Source organism: Armigeres subalbatus, chromosome 2, assembly GCF_024139115.2.
Source record: "Armigeres subalbatus isolate Guangzhou_Male chromosome 2, GZ_Asu_2, whole genome shotgun sequence".
Lineage (NCBI taxonomy): Eukaryota > Metazoa > Arthropoda > Insecta > Diptera > Culicidae > Armigeres > Armigeres subalbatus.
Genome location: NC_085140.1, coordinates 422360195 through 422378975, shown reverse-complemented (window position 1 = coordinate 422378975; position 18781 = coordinate 422360195). Strand labels below are relative to the sequence as shown.

Below are 18781 nucleotides of genomic sequence, written 5' to 3'. Positions count from 1 at the left end.
GCTAGGTGGAAAAATCAGGATTTTTCTGATACGACAATTCTTAGTTTAGTTTTTGTCATCTGTTCTATCACGTTAGGAAACCACCAATGTGTTGCTGCTGTAGCTATGAAATCCAAAAGTCCTTATTACGGTTACTCTGCGTCCACCCATTCGAGTATGGTTATTTACGCACCTTTGATTCGCGGTATTCAAAAATACTAACTACTTCAACATCCGTATATTATAACTTGATGTCTAATGTAAACTGATTCTGTTCAAATGTTGACTGCTGAGCGTCCAATGTAGACTAACTCAGTTAAGCACATCACTCGCTAGCTGGTCATCATCGTTCCGCTCCAAGCACTAAAACGCACCCATACCAGCATTTCCAACAACCATTCTTATCGTCCAATGACTCTTCCAATAACACCACCATAGCGCAAATCACATCAGAGCTACCAAAGTCGCCAATGACCTAAAACAGCTGTCTGAGAGTACCACTACTTTGTCAAACAGAGCCCCGGCCCACACTATCAAACACGTTGATTGCTTGGAGGAAGGAAACGCCGTTCAAAACATTCATCGGCTGAACCATTGAGTGCGCTCCTAATGAATGGTTTGTTATTGGATTGGCAAAAATTGTAGGTCAATGCCGTTTTGGCCAATGTGCCAAGCATTGAGCTATCGGACTGGTAGATTGCTTTGAAGATTTGTTGTTCGGATTCTTCTATCTGCGCATATGTTTTAAGAAATGTGGAATAGTATGTAGATTTTGTGATAAATAACCTTTATGAAGAGAGCGCAAGACATCTTTAATTGATATTTACTCGTATAATAATTACGAGCAAAGAATAGTATTTATTACCTTATTACATATATATTATATATATTTCATAAATTCATTGACTTATTTTGCCCTATTTGATATTTAAACAAAAAAAATATGATCGATTTCGAATCCATCAACAGCTTTGCATCCGATTCGACGAAAAGCGTGATTTGAGATAAACAATTGGAGACAAATTAAACATTACTATCTCATAAGGGTGAAGGTCGCTATGTTTAAGTTGCAACTTTCGAGCTTATAAAACAACTTTGTAGATTTGGCTCAGTGTTCGCGGTATTGCACACTTCCATTTGTTAAAAGCTTAAAAGACATAATAATTGATAAATTTGTTGTCTGCTTTTTGTTCATGAATGACAACTTTTTGTACTGGAACAACTTTAATATATACTCACGATGGTCTATATGCTGCAACAACTGCAATAGTTAACTTAAATAACTCCGAGCTACCGAAAAAGCATAAAATAAAAGGAAAAAGTGGTACCAAAACTCTCAACACAGCGCGTTCAAGCTGACCGACACTCAACAACTGAATCCCCCGAGTCATGCATCTGCAAATTTTATTTGAGAGCCACATACACAGAATACGCAGCACGAAGATAACGTAGGTAGGTGGACGTCCTATCACTCGCAACGAAAATCAAGAGGCAAACTTTTATCAATATTTGTTTTTGTTGGTCATTCGGAAATCTGGTTTGAGCTGATGTCGGTGACGACCGACAAAAAGTATACGCTGGCCAGAATCACAACTGCAACTTCTCCTCGGGCGAAAAGCGCACCATCAAAATCAGGACCAGCACAACAAGCAGCTTACGGGGATGGAGTAAAATTTAACATGCGGCGTGATGAAACTGGATTTGAGCAAAAAGGCCAATGAACCACAATAAGCAAAAAGTGTTGGTCAACCTGCAGCTACCCAAAGTACACGTGTGTCAGGAAATTAGGTTTCGCATATGAAACCAAATTAAGTTGCATTTAAGTTACTGCTGCTTTATGGTGCTAGACTCTGCTTCGTGTATCTGAAGATCAGTTTGAATAGAATAAAATTGAATTAAATATAGGCATCTTTGCTGTGGAATGTAGTCCATAAATGATTTTGAAATGCTAGCGAACCTAACGAACCATAAGTTTGGATAACAGTACATTTCTGGCTTGATCAGCTCTAAGAGGGATCTTGAATAGAATTCTATTCAGCTCACTTTTTAAGTAGTTAACCGAACTATCAAGTTCACATTATGTTATTTTCAAGTTCTAACAGATTGCTATTCAGCTTCTAAAGTGGACATCAAAGTTCACAAAATGTTCGGCGAGAGTCCTGTATAGCATGCTATTCAGTTAGAAAATTAACTTAAAGTTCACTTTACAAAATAAAATAAAAATGTCTCTATGAGGAAATATTATTTTTCTAAAATAAGTATCTCTGAAACACCCACCACGCAAAAGTATATGGTCTCCTCTTTCATCTCGTGGGTAAACTAAAATGTTCTGTCGGGGGATCTAGAACAATTCTCGCGTGATTTTTGAAAACGTCGTAAGTCCAAATGAGAGACTCTCTTTCATTACGCTCTCTTTTGCTAATATCTAGGCTAGTTTAAAATTTGTTGCAATATTTTCACCTCAGCACACTAGACAAAGCTATTTTCTTCAGATCGGTACTGGAAAATCTAATGTAAATGTTAGTATGGCTTTGTAATAATCGAAAGAGAAAGTAAACAAAGAGAGCCTCTCTTTTGGACTTACGACGTTTTCAAAATCACGCGAGAATTTTTTTAATGCTATTTTTGATGCAAACTCCGTAGAAATCTCAAATGATAGCCGATTTGTATGGAAAAATAGCCCCCGATAGAACTTTTTAAACATGCACCTGAAAGATTTGGTATTGGTATTGGTATTTGGTATTGTGTTCATCTTCTTCTGCTGTTTGGTGGTGTGCCCTGTAAAGTAGGTCTTCAGAACTTGATAAGTTCCTGTGGGAATAATGAGCCGAGATAAGAGAAGACTGGGTCACACGCAGAGCCTATCTCGCCTCTTGTTTGTTTTTCTTTCTTTTGTGACGTAAAGTCTGAATCCTATAAATTCTTTAAGAATTGAACATAAGTCGTATGTCTAAAAGAGAAGCTCTCTTTGTTTACGCTTTTTTCACTGATGACTAGGATCTCCTGTAGCTTTACGAGCAAAACCATAGGATTGACAACCCGTAGATGGCGCCTTTGATTCTCGGTCCGGTCAAGGATGTTTTCGGGTTGGAAACTTTCTCAACACCCTCCTGGGCATAATGTATCCATTGTACTTGCCACAAAAGATTTAAAAAAAATGCTCACACTAAGGGCGGAGTGTCAAATGTCTTCTCCATTCGGCTCGCTTTATGACTGCACGTTGCCAACCAGTCTGCGGAGGGTCAGCAAATTGTCCTCCACCTGATCGATTCACCTTGCTCGCTGTGCACCTCGCCTTCTTCCTCCCGTCGAATCGTTGTTAAGAACCATTTTCACCGAATTACGGTCCGACATTCTGGCTACGTGCCCGGCCCACCACAGTCTTCCGATTTTCGCGGTGTGAATGATGGACGGTTCTCCCAATAGTTGATTCAATTCGTGGTTCATTCGCCTCCTCCACGTACCGTACGTCGGCAATCACCAGTGAGCCCTAGTACACAAATTCTTCGACCACCTCGATTTCGTCACCTCCGATACAAACACGCAGAAAAGCTATTTTAAAAACAATAATAACTAACGTAAACTCAACAAAATGTGTGCATGGTTTGGCGATGATAGAACTATTGTATTGGAGAGTCTACCGGAGAGAAATAAAACACAACCGATTAGGTCAAGATAGAAAATTCAACTAACGTTTATTCAAAGCAAATATAAAATAAACAGTAGAACAGTTCGTGATTTCCAGTCTCCACAAACGGCAGGGTTGCCACGCCATCACTCCTCCTCATCACGTGCTGGCCTAAGTCCAATTCTTCCCAATTCCAGCAATTCCAGCTTAACACGACTCAACGGCTTAGTAAGGATATCCGCCAGCATATCTTCAGATGGGCAATAGATCACATTGATTTGCTTACATTCGAAAAGGTCTTCGACAAAATGGTACTTAGTGTCAATGTGTTTTGAACGCTTGCCACTGGTTTGACTGAGTTGTTTAATGCAGCTCTGATTGTCCTAAAAGATGCATACGGGTTTATTCACTGGCTCACCGAAATTTTGAATTAACTTTTTCAGCCACATCAGTTCCTGACAGCTTTCGGACAAGGAAACATACTCCGCCTCGGTTGAAGATAAAGCCACGCATGATTGCTTTCTTGCGCTCCAAGAAACAAGGCCGCCACCCAGACGAAAAAGATATCCTGAATTCGATTTTCTATCGGGAACGTTTCCGGCCCAATCAGCATCGGCATAACCTTCCAAATCACCGATGGCACCACCTAGTTGAAGCTGCAGATCACTAGTGGATTTCAGATACCGTAATGTTCTTTTCGCTTCTGTCCAATCCGCAGCAGTGGGATTGCTGACCCGGCGTCCAAGAATCGAAGCACTGATTGCAATGTCGGGACGGGTATGAACGGATACATAAAGCAGACCACCAACAAGGCTCTGATACTTATCGTTAGTGGGAAGCCTCTCTGTCTCCTCCTTCTGCTGCATGTACCCCGGATCCAAAGGAATACGCGACCCTTTAGCATCTTCCAGTCCGTAATTTGCAACCATTTGATTGATATATACTTGCTGGTTCAAACAATAGCCTTCTGCAGTTTTGGTGATTTGTATTCCCAAAAATCGTTTTACATCACCTAGCGCGGTCAATTGGAACTTATCACTCAATGCATTCCAAATTTCATCGTACTCCTTTTCCGAATAAGAGCAAATTAACATGTCATCAACATAAATTAAAATAAACGATTTCTTGTTGTTACGGCAACGAACATATAGGCAAGGATCACCTTCCGCAGGTGAAAATCCCATTTGTTTTAATGTCTCGTCCAATTTGCGATTCCACATACGTGCCGACTGTTTAAGTCCGTACAAACTTTTTCGTAACAGACAAACTTCATCACGTTTTGCAGTGACACCTGGTGGTATTCGCATAAAAACAGTCTCCTCCAAGGTGCCATTCAAATATGCTGTCTTAACATCAACATGTTTTACCTGCATCTTACGACGGTTTGCAATAGTAAGCAGCATACGAAGAGTAACTTGTTTTGCTACTGGGGCAAATACCTCATCGTAATCTAGTCCCAGTCGTTGTGTATAACCCTGGGCTACTAGTCGTGCTTTATACCTGGTAGTCTTCCCATGTTCATCGAGCTTTTTCTTGTATAGCCATCGACATCCAATGGCTTTTTTTCCCGGCGGTAGTTGGACGAGATCCCAGGTTTTGTTCTCGGACAGTGAATTCAGTTCATCCTTCATAGCGGAGATCCATTGTCCGCTTTCTTCACCAGTTGTTGCTTCCTTGTAACTCTTTGGTTCCACAGATTGTGAACAAGCAAAATTACTGCTGGCTGCAAACCGTTCTGGAGGTATTCCTCTATTCCATCGATTGGATCGCCGTGGTTCTCCACTTAACTGTTGCTCATCAGTTTCACCTAACTCCTCCTGAACCGGACCAGTTTCGCCGTAGCCCTCGAAAGTTTCCTTGTCACTACCGCAAGCATCTTCATACGATGAGTCGTCTTCATAACCATAGAAATCTTCTTCATCTGAGACAGAATTCTCCGCCGGTTTTCCAGCCGTAGTTGTAGTTACACTCGATAATGGTGACAATTCCAACACCAACTCATCCTTCGACGAATGCTCGCTAAATGAACGTGTCACGTCTCTCATAGGCAAAAATTTTGCATCACGACTAAAAACGACTTTGTTAGTTTTTGTGTCAATGAATCTCCAAGCCTTGTGCTGCGATGAATAGCCCACAAAGGTCATCTTCATAGATTTCGATTCGAGTTTCGTCCTCTTTTCCTTTGGTACAAACACGTATGCTTCTGCGCCAAAAACTTGCATCATCCTTAAATCCGGCTTCTCGCCGTACCATGTCTCGTGCGGGGTTCCTTGAATCGGTTTGGTAGGTAGCATATTTTGAACGAAATTAGCTGTACTTACGGCTTCAGCCCAATACTTATAATGCATACCAGCATCGATGATCATGCAGCGAGCCATCTCAACCAGGGAGCGATTTTTCCGCTCGGCGACGCCATTCTGCTGCGGCGTATATGCGGTAGTAAATTGTTGCAGTATTCCTTCTTCCTTCAAAAAACATATTAGTTTTGTAGAGCGATACTCTCCGCCTTGATCGGATCTAATGATTTTTGGCGGTTTTCCGAACTGGGTCTTCATGCACCGCACGAAGTCTTTGATTGCTTCAACCGTTTCAGACTTCTTATGCAGGAAATACAGCGTAGTGAAACGACTAAAATCGTCGATCAATGTCAAAAAGTAACGATGTCCACCTGGTGTGACTGTGTTCATGGGGCCACACAAATCACTGTGTACCAGATCTAGAATACTTTTTGACTTAATTTTAGCCTTTTTAGGAAACGGAAGGCGAGTCATTTTTCCTTGCAGACACGGTTTACAAGTATTGTTATGTGAACAGCGACCTACTGTAATGCCGGTTGCTAGGCGGTTGCTATCCAGGATCCGAATAGCATTGATGTCTCTGTGTCCTAATCTGCGGTGCCATTCGTGAACACAATATTTGACACAATTCTGCTCTAAAGTTGCACTTGTGTGCTCTACCATTCGCAGGTGATAGAGACCTTTACTCCGGGACGCAACAGCAGCGATTCGGTTTCCGACAGCGATTGTGCACCCAATTTCGGTAAAAGCTACAGTTGCACCTTTCTGCACCAACTTGCTGACTGACACGAGGTTCATGTCGAGGTTAGGAACGTACAAAACATCACTCAACACTATTTCCTTCACATCTGTGCCTTTTCCATGGCAACGCAGTTTGCAAATACCGACACCTTTCACTTCGGCACTTTTTCCATCAGCAACCATCACTGACCTAGGAGTGTCCGCGCCCGGTTTGTTCATTGATTCGAAATGACCTCGATTCGCGCACATATGCGAACTAGCACCGGAATCAATTATCCATCCGCTTACCGATCCGTCACATACGCCGAACGCGAAACTGTCTTCTTCCGATTTCACCACCTTTGCCTTCGCTATTTTACGATCGGGCACACTTCGGTGTCGCTCACTTTCTTCTTTTTTCTCATTCGCCAAAAGTCTACAAAACCGCTTCTTATGTCCCACCTTTTTACAATGGTGACACACAATATTCTTCTTCTTTTCTTCCGACTTCATGACAGCAGCTTCGATCGGTGTTTTCTCCTTTCGCTTGATCACCTCGTTAACGATTTTTCCTTTTACCAGTTCCAAACTCAAGTCGTCCTCCGAGCGGTTCTCTAGCGTGGTCGTTAACGCGTCAAACGAGCTTGGTAGACTGCGAAACACAAGGATCACTTGTAGATCGTCGTCCAACTTGGTTCCCGCATTTGCAAGCTTCTCAAACAGATCCTCGAACTCTTGCAAGTGCTCAACAATGTCGTCTTCCTCACAATATTGAAGGTCACAAATTCGTTTCAAAAGTTGAACTTTTGAAGTCAACGTCTTTTTCTCGTGCTGCTTCTTCAAGTTGTCCCACACAGCCTTAGCGGACGTAGTGTTCCGAATATGTCCATGTTGACTCCGGGTTATCAGCAACCCGATAGTAGCACGCGCTTTTTGATCTGCCTCATCCCAAGCGGCCAACTGATCAGCATTCGCACCGTTAGCGGCAAGTTGCGGCCTCACTCCCGGTGAAACGTACTTCCACAGTCCTTCCCTGACGAGCAGAAACTCCACTTCAAGTTTCCATGAGTCGTAATTCTCATTGTTCAATTTTGCAATACCGGTTCTCTCCATTTCCACTTAAATTCGGTAATTTATGTGAATGCACGCGATAAAACTTCGATTCGAAAGAAAAAATCAACGTGGTCAAAGTCAAAATGGCTGACACCGGCCCATAACCTATTGGAGAGTCTACCGGAGAGAAATAAAACACAACCGATTAGGTCAAGATAGAAAATTCAACTAACGTTTATTCAAAGCAAATATAAAATAAAAGTAGAACAGTTCGTGATGGTAAGTCTCCACAAACGGCAGGGTTGCCACGCCATCATATTGTTGTTTTAACAATACGATATTGTTATTTTTTTAGAAGCTTAAAAAGCTTAAACTTCAAAGTGTTTTTATGAAAGTTCATTATGGTTGAAAAAGTATTGTTGCTTCAACAAGAGACCTCTGTTTGTTTCAAAACTCGTGATTATTTTAAATCGCTTTTCTGTTTGAAATTCAATAGTTTTATTTAGTATTTTATTAAAAAAAACATTTATTTTCAATTCCCATTAGTATCTCATAAACATAGTTTTTCAATAGTTTTATTTTTATAAGGAGCATAGCGTATTAAGGATGATACGAATAATTTTAGCAGAATCCGCCTAAAATCCATTAGAAGGAGTATCAGCTGTCAATCTGAAATGTAAATCTGCAAACTTGTAAACTTGAAATCAGTATTTAGAATTATGTTTGTATATTTTTGACATACCTTAATAAATGACACAGATCCTGTAGATAATCACTTGGGGTATTTCTTTTCCATCACCTGAGAAAAACGTTGTTTTGGACTTCCAAATTTTTGTTTTTGTCGATTGTTTACGCGAAAAACAAACCAAACATTCAAAATTTCCTAATTATTTTTTGATTAACAAATATGTTTCATTATCAGACTTTTGTTTTTAATTATAAACGGTAAAATTGGCGGCCACAAAACGAGTCAATTGGGCTTATTCTACGAGTGAGGTGACGTGAGATTGCTCGAATGACGTGAGAAGAGTCATATAGCCCCATTTGAATCACATGGTCACCTCTCGTGAGAATTGCTAAAAACGACTCACCTCACGTCACTCGACTCGTAGAATAAGCCGAAATATCAAGCTTAATTTCGGTTCGATTTTGATACCTCTGCGCTGGCGCAGGCTAATCATAAATACACTGGTAGGCATAATAAAGTGCCTACTTGCCGTTTTTTATACAAAATGGTCAACTTTGTAGCTCAAGATCCCGGTTGCCCGTGAACCGATTTTGTTTATTCAAGTCAAGTACGAGACACTGAAGACGAGCTTACAGTTGAGGTCGAAATACGTATATGTAAAAGTAATACGAGGTGGTGGAATTAAATGGAATTGTATTAAACTCGTCTTATGACATTGATTTTCTCTGTAATGATTAACAGATCATCAACGTAGAGAATTACATAGATCACATCATCCCCCCCCCCATGCATGGAATAATGTATGGTAAAAAGAAATGTCAACCATCCCCGTCCCTGGTACCAAGCGACGATGCCGCAACCAGCTTGCATCCATCGTGCTGATGTTAGCTTGACCAACATAGTCTACTTCCAGCTCTAATTCATACAAATTACCTTTTAAGTAAGCCACACCTAAGACTTCATCATTGAAGCTTGAATACCACTCGCTCGATTCCTCCTCTGCCAGTGAACAGGATATAAATTCCAGTTTGAGAAAGTTTTTTGACAGAAAGCAAATTTCCCTCAACTCAAATGTTACGTCCTTCATACGGAATTCCACATTCTTGTTTGACACTTCTATAAGCTCTCCGATTGTTTTGCCGATCAAAGATATACCTTCCTTAACGACTTCGACCACAAACGGATTTTTCAGATTTTGTTATGACTACAGATAATTTTCTTTATTACCGAGGTGGTCACTACATCCGAAGTCTCTCTAATAAACAAACAAACACACACACAAAAGAAGATGCTTCCACCCCTTGATGCCTTCGCTTCGGATCTTCCCATGAAAGCAACTGCCTTTCGATTTCCAACAACAGAATGAGCCTTTGCATCCGATTTGTTCCATGAGCAGTCCTTCTTCATATGGCCTGACTTCTTACACCGATGGCATCTACCAGCGGGCAGCAGGGACTATGTCCAAGGGCTTGACGATCCCTCCTCAGGCCATCTGCGAGTTGTGGGGCTTGCCTAGGATGTGGTGGGGTTTGACAGTGGGCCCTGTTAAATTCCTATAAAAAGCTGCATGTATCCGCAAGTAGGCCCCATCAAAGCGACCGTGTGCCGCTCAAAGCGCACAAGCCCAAGTCCTGGTGTCAGGTGGGACACAAAACAGACCTGACACGACGGCCCTTCGACGAGACAGGAGGTTTGCGCAGGCCCAATAAGCCGCCTGGAAAACCAATAATTACGAGCAATATAAGAGATAATACGACTCGATATAATCGGCAAAGACCTAGGCGACGAATAAAGGATCACGATTGGAAGCTTGGAACATGGAACTGCAAGTCGCTAGGTTTCGTAGGTTGCGACAGGTTGATCTACGATGAATTACATCCCGCAACTTCGACGTCGTGACGCTGCAGGAGATTTGCAGGACAGAACAGACAGTGTGGAAAAGCGGGCATCGAGCGGCTACCTTTTACCAAAGCAGTGGCACCACCAATGAACTGGGAATCGGCTTCATAGTGCTGTGTAAGATGCGCCAACGTGTGATTGGCTAGCAGCCAATCAACGCAAGGATGTGCAAGCTGAGGATAAAAGGCCGTTTCTTCAACTATAGCATCATCAACGTGCACTGCACACACGAAGGGAGACCCGACGACGAGAAAGAAGCGTTCTACGCACAGCTGGAGCAGACATACGATGGATGCCCACTGCGGGACGTCAAAATCATCATCGGCGACATGAACGCACAGGTAGGAAGGGAGGAAATGTATAGACCGGTCATCGGACCGGATAGTCTTTCTGCACACCGTATCGAATGATAACGGCCAACGATGCATGAACTTCGCAGCCTCCCGCGGAATGGTAGTCCGAAGCACCTTCTTTCCCCGCAAAAATATCCACAAGCCCGCATGGAGATCACCTAACCAAGAAACGGAAAACCAAATCGACAAACTTTCTAATCGACGGTAAATTCTTCTCCGACATCACGAACGTCCGCACTTACCGCAGTGCAAATATTGAATCCGACCACTACCTCGTTGCAGTATGCCTGCGCTCAAAACTCTCGACAGTGTACAACACGCATCAAAGTCAGACGCTGCGGCTTAACATTGGGCGGCTACAAGACGGTAGACTAACCCAAGGATACGCGCAGCAGCTGGCACTCCCAACGAAAGAGCAGCTAGGCGCAGCGTCTCTTGAAGATGGCTGGAGAGATATTCGATCCGCCATTGGTAGCACCACAACCGCTGCACTTGGCACGGTGCCCCCGGATCAGAGAAACGACTGGTGTTACGGCGAATGTGGTTAGTTAGTGGAAGAGAAGAATGCAGCATGGGCGAGATTGCTGCAACAGCGCACGAGGGCGAATGAGGCACGATATAAACGGGCGTGGAACAGACAAAACTCGATTTTCCGGAGGAAAAGCGCCAGCAGGAAGTTCGATACCGCGAAGAGACGGAGCAACTGTACCGCGCTAATAACACACGAAAGTTTTATGAGAAGTTGAACCGTCCACGTATGGGCCACGTGCCACAGCCTGATATGTGTGAGGACATAAACGAGAACCTTCTTACAAACGAACGTGAGGTGGTCCAAAGGTGGCGGCAGCACTATGAAGAGCACCTGAATGGCGATGTGGCAGACGAAGATGGCGGCATGGTGATGGACTTGGGAGAACGCGCGCAGGACATAATTTTACCGGCTCCGGATCTTCAGGAAATCCAGGAGGAGATTGGCCGGCTGAAGAACAACAAAGCCCCTGGGGTTAACCAACTACCAGGAGAGCTATTTAAACACGGTGGTGAGGCATTGGCTAGAGCGCTGCACTGGGTCATTACCAAGATTTGGGAGGAGGAAGTTTTGCCGCAGGAGTGGATGAAAGGTGTTCTACATCTACAAAAAGGGCGATAAGCTGGATTGTAGCAACTACCGCGCAATCTCATTGTTGAACGCCGCCTACAAGGTACTCTCCCACATTTTATGCCGTCGACTAGCACCAATTGCAATAGAGTTCGGCAAGGCAGTACCAGGCGGGTTTTATGGACGAACGCTCCACCACGGACCAGGTGTTCGCCATTCACCAAGTACTGCAGAAATGCTGCGAATACAACGTGCCCACACATCATTTGGTCGGGGTTCAGCCAAACCGCACCAAGCGGCTTTTCGACTGGCTTGTGATATTTTGTTCGTTCAAAGACAACGGAAATAGTTTCATACAAAATTAAGCGTACATTTGCAGTAGGATATCCTCAGTTACTGCCGTAATCTGAAAAAGTGACGTTTTAACCATTTTCCGAAAATGATGTTAACGGGTAGTACTCATCGTGCTGGAAAATGGAAACCTGGTATGTTGCAATTTGGCGCATACGTCACTTTTCAGATTATGGCAGGTTATGGGGTTGAGGGATATCCGATGCGATTTGCGACTAATTAAATCTGCTAAACCAAAGTTTGAGCAGAAAAGACGAGCTCGGTGGTCTAGTGGCTACCGCCTCTGCCTTATAATCAGGAGGTCGTGGGTTCGATTCCAGGCTCGTCCCTATCCTGTGTTTCACGTTCTACCAAAACGATTCCTACACGGTTAGTAAAATGTACCTAATATTAGGTACTTTTCACTCAAATCGGGGGTTCAGTGTGGGAATCCAAAATTAAGTAATTTTTTCTTGAAATTAGGTAAAATTCAATTATTATTAAGTAAAATATACTTAATTTTAAATAGAAACTAGCCAAAAGTTAGGTAAATTTCACTCAACTTTTGTAAACATGAGATAACTCAACGTTGGGTTCCAACACTTAAATGCCCTTGTTGAGTGGTTTTGCTCTTCATTTTATGACAACAAAGTAAAGAGGGAGGGAGATGCAAGGGAAAAAAGTACCTAAAATTAGGTACTTTTTTCTAACCGTGTACTGTTATAACCTTCCACATAATACCAAAACCTCCCGTGGCACCTAGGGACCGTACACATATTACACACTTAAATCAATAATTTCAGCTCGGTATTTTATTTTACTGGTTTTGTCCTGTTAAAAAATATTTATGCCGGAAGCTCGGTTATTAGTTGAAAATTTACTGACATCTGTAATATGGTTCACCGATCTCTCTGTAAAATGAAACGTCAAAGTATATTACCTACCGAGCACCTCGGTTTTCATACATTGTTCTTTATTTTTACCAAGCTTACCGTCATCGTTAAATTTTAAACCGAGTTCTCAGTAAGCAGTCGTCTTATACGTGATGGTTGAGAAAGCGCCATTTTTTTTAAAGTTTGCGAGTTCAAAACGAATGGCTGGGCAGCAGAATTTTTTTAATCCAAATCAAGTGGAGTGAAATGGGTTTCTCGAACCCAGAATTATCAACGTTATTTATGGTAAGTAATGTAATTAGACTTTAACTATGTTTTAAATACATGGTTTCAATTATATTTCCAGAAGTTTCCTCTCCGAAGAGGTTTCGATTTCAAAGTGATGAAGGGTGCTACGCTCCACCGCTACAAAGAATTTTCAGCCTTTCGCGTATAGAACGTGGCATCTACACTTGTTTCATTTCCGATGGAAACGCTGAGTCACACCGCAAAATATGGCCCAACACAATCGGATTTCATGCTCAAGAAACGTTTACAAGACTCTGGGAGTTAAGTTCTCCCAATTTTTGAAAAAAAAACATGCGCACGAACAAATATGCTTATATAAAAAATTAATTAATAAAAATGTTTAGTTCATCCAGTTTTTTAATTAAATTACGACTGAAATATAAATAAAAACAAATTACAAATCACTCGGTAATTTTTTTACAGATGCACCGCGAAAAAGTACCGAATAAATGTTAAAAAAGTACTGAAAAATCAGCAAAACTGATTTTTTTCTACGTGCAAATTACCGGAATGTTCGGTTTTATTTTACCGAGTGCTCAGTTGATTTAACAGAAGATTTCGGTAAAATTTGACATTTCATCAGATAGAATGCAGTACCGAGGACTCGGTTGTCGATGTTGACGACCGAGCTGACTACCGAGAGCTCAGCTGTTGAGAAATCGGTAATTTGGTAACCGAGACCGGTAATATAAATTAAGTGTGTACGTAAGCACTTATGGGGGGAGGTGGGGTCGGTCAATATCTTACGCTCCATATAAATAAAAAATCATTTGCATGAAAAAAATCTTACATGGGGGGAGGGGGCGTCGAAAAACCCAGAAAAAATGCTTACGTAATAAGTGTACGACCCCCTATGAGAGGTCGTAGAGTTCTCTGCATCTTTCTTAAGTAGGTGTCCAACTAACCATCCTTCCCCTTCCTCAGCATTCGCAAGGACGTGGCCAGGACAGATCTCGACTGTTGGAGAGTGCATTGCTTCCATCTAAGAGATAGTGATTAGTCCCAAATCAATATCTGTGGTAACGGATGAAAGTGATGCTACTCTCATACAATAGTCTTGGCTTGTACCGTACCACCTACGAATTTGTGCGAATTGCTCAATGCTAATGCTAAACGAAAGTTTGAGCAGAAAAATGGGTAATTTTTCGTTGGCGCTTGGTGCGATTTGGCTGAACCCCGACCATCTACTTCAAAGCCGCATAAGATACAATCGATCAGGACCAGCTATGGCAGCTAATTCACGAATACGGATTTCCGGATGAACTGACACGGTTGATCAAAGCGACGATGGATCGGGTAATGTGCGTAGTTCGAGTTTCGTCGGGGGCATTCTCGGGTCCGTTCGAAACGCGCAAAGGGATACGGCAATATGATACAATCGGTGATGGTCTTTCGTGTTTGCTATTCAATATCGCTTTGGAAGGGGTAATACGAAGAGCAGGGATTAACACGAGTGGTACAATTTTCGATAAGTACGTCCAACTATTTAGCTTCGTCGACGACATAGATATTATGGCACGTAACTTTGAGAAGATGGAGGAAGCCTACGTCAGACTGAAAAGGGAAGCTAAGCGGATAGAACTAGTCATCAACACGTCGAAGACGAAGTACACACTGAGAAACCAAACTATCCAAAATTAAGTCTTTTTCACTCAACTTGACAGCTAAGTGCAACCACTCAAAATTGAGTTCTTCGTGAAGTACTTAATTCTAAGTAGTTTTAGGAGACCTACTTTTGAGTGAAAATTACTGTATTAGGAAGACTTTGGCTTGGATGAAAAATACGCAGGATTGAGTAACGATTTTTCACGAAAATTCTTAAAAATTAGTTCTTTGTCTTCATTAAGTGCTTATGAATGACTAGTACGAATAAATTATAATTTTATTTCCTTTGATTCATACATTTTTAATCCTACTTTACTGCCGTTGCAAGTATAATAATTGTCCCATATTGATATAAAATTCATATCAATATGGGACAATTGCTTGCGGTGGCATTCTATTATATTAATAAAACTTTACGCACAACCGACACCGACGTATCATATTGCAGTCCCGCTCGCTGCTGTTGCTGTTGAATAGATGATGTCCGTTGCTGGTGGCATGGTTGGGACGACATTCTTTTGATCATGTATGGACGACAACCCCACAGGGTCCGAACTGGAAGATGGCTGGATCTAAAATATATTTCAGTATTTAATAATGTGCTTTGGAACAAATCGGAATCGGTATTAATGCTTACCTTGTATTAATTACCAAAAATCCGATGATCCGGAATAATTCAGCTTTAGCGAGAATCGTTGTCGGTAGATTTCACGGAAAGTTCCTTCTCGGATGTTCTCACCCAAATTCGTTGTGATGAAGGTTTACTGAAAATGTAATAACTACTCATAGAAATTGAATGTTAGTTCGTCGATATTAACTACTTACCCGTAAAATCGGTTAGATTTTCCGAGGTTTTCCCACCTTTTTTCTTTAAAAATAAACTAATTCCGGAATCACTCAAAAATGCTTTTAAAACTCAAGTATTTTTTCAGCCAAAATGAAGTAAAAGGTCAACACTCTGGCTTGGGTATTTTCATAGATTCGAAACTACTCAGAAGGGAGTTGTTAGAAATAACCTTCAAACGAGGTTATAATTACCCATCAATGTAAACATAAAAATATCCAAAAGGGAAGTGTTCGCGAAATTCTTGATTTTGAGTACTTTTAAACTTGATTTTGGATAGTTTGGTTTCTCAGTGCATGATAGGAAGAGGTTCAAGAGAAGACAATGTGAGCCACCCACCTCGAGTTTGCATCGGTGGTGACGAAATCGAGGTGGTAGAAGAATTAGTGTACTTGGGCTCACTGGTGACTATCGAAAATGAATGTAGCCAAAATGTCGGACAGTGCCATGGACCGGGCCGAATGGAGAAGACTCTAATATACCGCACAGGCCACTTCGGCCTTAGTCTGAATAAATAATAATAATCTAACAGTAAACTCGCGTGTTGACTATTTATTCTTGTTCTTTCCTCCAACAAAAGCTGCTACTTTATCACTAGGATAGGATGTGACAACTCAATTTTGACTGCCTTGTTGTTTCCTCAGTCGATTGCTTCGACGAGGTGGTGGCCAGTGCTTCCAAATCATTTTTATGCAAAATCCGCCAAATAATTTGTTATCAAATTTGATGTTTTCTCGTTCATTTCGTCCATAATTCATCCTAAAAGATGTTACGTACTAACATAAATAAGTTTTTACGTGGAATTAGATGAGTTTCAGAGTGAAAATAGTTAAAATGTGTTCAATGATGGTTTACATCAAGTGCCTTAAATTAGCATAACTTTGAGAATCATGTAGATATCATTTGCAGTCCAGCATAAATTTATTTTACACAAAAAATCAATAAAAAAAACTTTTGCATATTTTTTATGAACATCAATTTTATGCCCCAGCAACACGGCCAAGTTAACAATAAACTACCCTTCTGAAAATGTGCCACCGCCGATCGAAGTAATCGATTGTCATTTTCACCCAATCAGCAACCGGTACGATAATGACAGAAAATCGGTACGATTTTTAATGACTTATTGGCACATCCTATCCTAGCTTTATCATCGCTTGTGAAATCCATAGACGATCAACCCTCTTCGGCCGATGCCATAATGAAGGAGAATAGAAGAGACAGCTTCAGATTTTACAAGTGATGAGGAGAGCGTTCTGCGACATACTGGAAGCGTTTTCAAAATCGTACAATTCTGAACAGTCAACGCGTGACATTTATATTTTCCGCTGGTATACATCAAACAAACACGTAACTTAGACCTACTGCGTTGCCTAGCGTCAAAACATCACATAGCCCGACTCGTCGCTTTAATGAACTCTTCTATTCGCTTTCGGTATGCCACGACCAGCAGATTTCCATAGAACAGTTATGGAGTCAGCTCAATCGCCAACGCTTCCTTTTCCTTCATCTCATCATTTCGGTTTGTCTATGTCGTCAACCTTCGACTCCTCAGCTAGCAGTCGCTGCTTCAATGTTTCCAGGGTCAACATGTTTTCGTACAAGTTCTCAAGCACTGTTACCAAAGGATCATAGCTATCTGGTAGTGTTGGAAATAGCTGTGAAACTAAGTCATTTTCTTACAGCTTGGCACCTGCAAACTTCAGCTGCCGGACTATGTCATCAAACATCACGAAATGACTGCGCATAGATGATCCTTCCTTCATTCGCAATCTTGCAAGCTGCTTTCTCAAAAGAGTTTGACTGGTCACAGAACGTTTCGCGAATGTATCTTCCAGGACCTTCCACATGCTCCAAGCTGATTCTTTCTCACGGACTACTTCGTCGGAAATGAACCCACTAACAGCGACTTTGCCTTTCTGTCCAGCTTATCCCATTTTGGCCTAGCTTCAACAGTTACAGCCGGAATTTATTCCTTCAACACTGAGAAGAGCTCCGCGGCGGAGCTGGATGCGGCATCCAGATAGCTTGACTCGGAACTTCCAATTTTCATAAATTGATCCAGTCAGCTGTGGGATACCAGATCCTTATTTCATTGACGAGCCCATAACCTAAAGGAGGTTCTAGTAAGGATTGACAAAGAAAGGGACAAATGATTTTCAACTAAACAAAGTAATGAGCTTTATCGAAGAGCTATGAATAAAACATTTGGTTTGTTTGTCGTGGAATGGGGGTTCAGATTTGACATGATCAATAACGTCTCTGTTTCACCGATTCCTACGATTGATTCATTTCTTCAAAAAATGATTAGACTGGAGAATTACATTAAACTCAATCATTAAAGTGTAAATTTACAGACGCATATTACGGCTTCAAAAGCCACGAGACATAGAAGCCAGCCTCCCTGTTGAAGTTGAAATACCTACGTATTCAATTCATATAAACTTACAATCAAGTAATGGAACAGTTTCGCTTGTGGCGGCAGTATACTGCAGATTCATTTTTATCGAATAGATAATTTGATCCCAGATATAATCGTTTGTTCGATTACACTCATGGTTTGACCTTATCCAGATCCAGGTATAAGAAATTATTGAATCAAGGAATAATTCCGTAAGGAATTATTCTTACGTACTCACCCTTTATTGACAAAAGCCGGTATTGACCTTTTTCACCTTGCACGTAAAGTATCCCCGCTAATGCTTCCTCGAAATAACTAGAAATGCTAGAAATTGATATTATAAAAATACAAGAAAGCTCCGTATCTGAGCAATCCAAATACTTACTTGGAATATCCAAATCGTATAAATAATAACAATAGGATCAAGAATTGCGTCTGGTTTTCTGAACTCGAATCTGAATCTGCGACAGGGATGCCAGATATAATTTTTATAAATCTGTATCAATCTCAGCAAAATGTCTGTATTTGTCTGTATAGAGTTTAGAATGTACAGGAATTAGAAAATTATTCAAAAAACCATGCACTTTTGACAACGTAGATTATCGAGGTTCAATAATTGAAAAGTCGGTGTAAGACTGTCGAGTCAAGTACGTATTACTGAAGACAAGTAAGGCTACTGTTGAGATCGAAATACGTATTCTTGA

General features: G+C 41.4%; 1 protein-coding gene and 1 long non-coding RNA gene across 10 annotated transcripts in view; both read right to left on the bottom strand.

The window, feature by feature from the left end:
- LOC134213469 (glucosamine-6-phosphate isomerase) overlaps nt 1-18580 on the bottom strand; it is a 39580-nt gene extending 21000 nt beyond the window's left edge. For 5 of the 9 annotated variants that reach the window (XR_009979461.1, XR_009979464.1, XR_009979463.1 and 2 more), the window contains exons 1-2: nt 18463-18580; nt 18316-18401 (exon numbers count right to left, since the gene is read on the bottom strand). The gene's annotated coding sequence lies outside the window, so the exon portion shown is untranslated. Of the gene's footprint in view, nt 1-172; nt 305-1218; nt 1374-18315; nt 18402-18462 lie in introns of those variants that run through there. The other 4 variants (XR_009979465.1, XM_062692550.1, XR_009979462.1 and 1 more) reach the window with 4 other exon arrangements.
- Nucleotides 15132-16798, bottom strand: LOC134217784 (uncharacterized). Its single transcript, XR_009981163.1, has 3 exons — nt 15658-16798; nt 15470-15596; nt 15132-15404 (listed from the first exon to the last, which is right to left on the bottom strand). It is a non-coding gene; the product is annotated as an uncharacterized LOC134217784 (long non-coding RNA).
- Nucleotides 18581-18781: the final 201 nt, after the last annotated feature.